The sequence below is a fragment of the Nelumbo nucifera genome, chromosome 1, assembly GCF_055504915.1.
Source record: "Nelumbo nucifera cultivar China Antique chromosome 1, China Antique-T2T, whole genome shotgun sequence".
Lineage (NCBI taxonomy): Eukaryota > Viridiplantae > Streptophyta > Magnoliopsida > Proteales > Nelumbonaceae > Nelumbo > Nelumbo nucifera.
In genome coordinates, this window is record NC_142649.1 from 26,636,640 (window position 1) to 26,640,012 (window position 3,373).

Here is a 3,373-nt window from a genome sequence, read left to right on the forward strand (position 1 = left end):
CAATTAAGAATTTGACTATTTGCATTTAATATTATTTATATCAGACAATTTCTATTTTTTGTGAATTGCGTGTGACAAAGCACCAGATTTCAATCAAGAGGCTCTTACTTGTTTGGGCATTTTAGTATGAGAATAAAGATGGTTAGAGGGGATTATGCTGTAGTTGTCATCGCTTTCTATGTAAGTTTCCTTTAAAGTATTATAGTTTCCTATTTAGAAAAATCAACTTTGACTAGAATGAAACCCTTGAACTGGGTTGGTGATGTTCAGTTGGTAAGTCAGTGGTAAGTTGGTGCTTCTTCTTAGGCAACGTGATCGGTAAATATGGTTCGTATTTTCAATCCTTGTAACCTTTACCTTGGTGGTCATCTCTTCAAGGTAAGTGCTTTTGGTTGTTTTTGTATTAGTTTTTGCTTAGTTAGTGCTTAATCCCTTTTGAGCAGAGTCCCAGGTGACTGGCTGTAGAGTCTTCACTCTCTTAAGTGTTGCTTTGGTTAGGAGAGATGGAAGAGATCAACTTACAAAGTAGTTCTTTATTCGTAACACATGAGTTTTAGTTTTTCTTGAATGATACGAGTTTTAGTTAGATTGCTTAGACCCAGTTTGGAAGGAGCACAAATACAAATATGTACAATACAAATACATATAAAATGTAAGATTTTGCACTCTACATATTTATATCTGTACGTACTCCTTCCAAACAGAGCCTTAGCTCTTCGTTGCTATTTGCTCCTTGAGGGCTAATTAGCTGGTTTCATCCGTTTGTAACCTTCTTTAAAGTTGTAATAATTTCTAGTTGGCTTAAGTCCTTTTGACATTCATTCAAAAGTTTCCCAGCCTTGGGCCTTGTGCTTTCCTTGGAAAGTTAAGGCTTTGTCTTAGCTTTCTCTTTTCTAGAGATCCCCCTTTCCTTCTCTTCTCCTTCCTATTTCTTCCCTGCCTTGTTTCTTGCTCTTTTTCCTCCCCTCCGTCGCCTTTCCTGTGTTTGTTTCCTTTCCTTTCCACGTGGTGTGAGTCCCCCTCCAATATATGGAGGACATCAATTCTTTGAATGCTGAGTTCCAAAATATGTTGAACAATGAACACCATGCAAATATTGGTGTGGTTAATATCCAGGAACACATACCTCCTCACATCCAAGAACAATGGCAATTATCATTCATTTGTTAGTTATTCCCCCTTCTAACAGACCAGTTTGACGAATTAGAGCAGGGTTTGTATATCCTCTGGAGATTAGGTCAGAATCGGTTGATTATTGGACCCTTTCAAAGAGCCCACTTTAGGCTGGAGTTCAGATTTGAAGATGATTTTACCAGGGTTTGAGACAATGGTCCCTGGTAGTTCAATGGCCAATGGGTGATTCTTAAACCTTGGGTCCCGGGGCATGCACAATATGAATGGAGACTGCATGAAATAGAAGTTTGGGTCTAAATCCATGACATCCCTTTTGAAATACTCTATGTGGATGTCGAAAGATCTTTAGCCCAAAGGATAGGTCTTGTTCACTCCGTCTTGGTGGTGCAAAACTTCATTAGACCAAAAGCCAGGATTTTAGTGGAGCAACCCTTAAAGATAGGGTGCTTTTTTAGTGCACACAATCGGGTAACTTTTTTGGTATGAAGACCTTCCCTGTGTTTGTTACCTTTGTGGCAAAATTGTCCACTTCTTTTGGAGATGTTCTTAACTGATGGTTGATAATGATAGTAACAGCAAATACTGTAAAAAAAAAATAAGATAGAAAAAAAAAGAGTAGAACTTGGTTGAACGGGAGAAAGGTTTTGTAGTATTCTGATTTTTCTCTCTTATGTATCGAACCAGTACAGAGGTCTATGTATACTAGATGAAGTCGGTTGAAGGTGAACCGACTTACATTGGACTTGGGCTGACATTAATTACCTTGGGAGAAGAATCGATAGACCTTGAGAATTAACTAGATTTGGAAGATGCAACGAGTTACATTGGAATGAAACAAAAACATTGAAAATAGATTATCTTTACTGATCTTCGAGAGAGTTCATTTAACGACTTCTGAAAATGTGTACCAACATTTAATATTAACCTATGTCTCATACCCATGGTTGTTCTCTGAAACAATTCTTCAATCAACATGTCATGAAACATCCTAGGCCTTAGCTAAGGGATGAACTAAACCTTTATAGAAATTGGAGGAGACCCCAGTTTAGAGATTTTCTGCACATTCCTAAGACAAGCCCGGATCTTGTCCAAGCTATTCCACCAGTCGTTAACCCACCTCTTCGTGAGGACCAAGCTGACCCAACCCAAGTGCACCAGGAGGATGTCCAGTCTGATACTTTAGCCCTTACTTTGTCATCTCCATCTAATCATCAACGAAACCCTAACCACTCTGGCCAGTTGTCACTTAGAGATTCTGTGGAAACCTTCCGTATAGCAGCGAGAATGCATACTCTCAACTGACTCCTATTCAATGACATTCCAAGTTCTTCTTCTCTTGTCCGAGGAAAAAGGCCTCGGATTGATTTCCTATTCACTCTTGAGGTGGAGGACGAAAGGCCTACCCGTACTTGGTTATTTTCTCATTGCATTTTTTATCCTAAGGGCGATGGTGGTTGGCCCAAAACAACTCCACCACCGCCAATGATCATCATAAGTTAGAATTGCTGAGGGGCGAGCTGCCCTAAGGCAGTTCAAGGGTTAGGAGATTTGTGTAGGAAATATAATCTAGATTTAATTTTTCTATGTGAAACAAAAATCCCCATGTAGAAAATGGAGAGTCTTGCTAATCGATTAAAATATGCTAATTCCCATATTATCCCCCCTGAAGGTCGAGCATGAGGACTAGCGTTTCTTTGTAAGTATGGGGTATGTCATTTTGAAGATTCACTCCTCTTCCAATTTTGGTTCTTGGATTATTGGATTTATTTATGTTTTCCCTCGGTTAAAGCTCACAGAAATATATTTTAGCTTAATCTAAAGAATTGGTTTAAGGAGATAAACCTGCCTTATGTGCCCATAGGAGATTTCAACAAAGTAGGTTCTGTTGAAATTCTGGAGCCCAATTGTTCTAATGCAGCAATAGAAATACCTTCAGAGAGTACAGGAATCTAATTTTAGATCTCAACTTATTGCAAATTGGTATCATGGGTAGTGGGTTTTCCTAGTCAAATAAAAGAAGGATAGAGCTGTGTCTAACTAGAACTCTTGATCGAGTGGTTGCCTCTCTTGATTGGGTATCATTATTTCCAAACTCGTCCCTCCATTTATTTTCGATATGGGGTTTTGACCACCACCTAATCATTTTGGACTTAAATCCTTAAAAAAAACAGTACCCTAAACCTTTTATTTTTTTTTGAAATGTGGATGTAACACCAAGACTGCAAAAAATCTTAATAGA